Source organism: Dermacentor silvarum, chromosome 4 (genome assembly GCF_013339745.2).
Source record: "Dermacentor silvarum isolate Dsil-2018 chromosome 4, BIME_Dsil_1.4, whole genome shotgun sequence".
In the NCBI taxonomy this organism is placed as follows: Eukaryota; Metazoa; Arthropoda; class Arachnida; order Ixodida; family Ixodidae; genus Dermacentor; species Dermacentor silvarum.
In genome coordinates, this window is record NC_051157.2 from 74,179,494 (window position 1) to 74,179,846 (window position 353).

Below are 353 nucleotides of genomic sequence, written 5' to 3' on the forward strand. Positions count from 1 at the left end.
TTTGTCGTCGAGCATACTGTCACGTCTCTACAAGGCCAGCGATGCGGCCTTTTGTCTCAAACTATTCTACGCTGGCATTTAGGTTGTGGTCATGTAAGGTGGTTGAAGTATGTCAGTTTCTTTTCTGTCAGCCTTCCTTGATCTGTAATCCAATTACCCCTATAAATTACACCTTTCCAACCCATGAATAGCAAGTTAAAGCACGCCAGGCAGTTCCCACCTTTGATACAGGACCCACAGCACTGAGACGGGTTCTTGAAGAGAATTTCTCCCTGCAAAAAGGAGTTAGGCAATAGTCATGTTTTCTATGTGGCAATGTCCGGATACAAGAAACCATACTCACAGCGGACAAG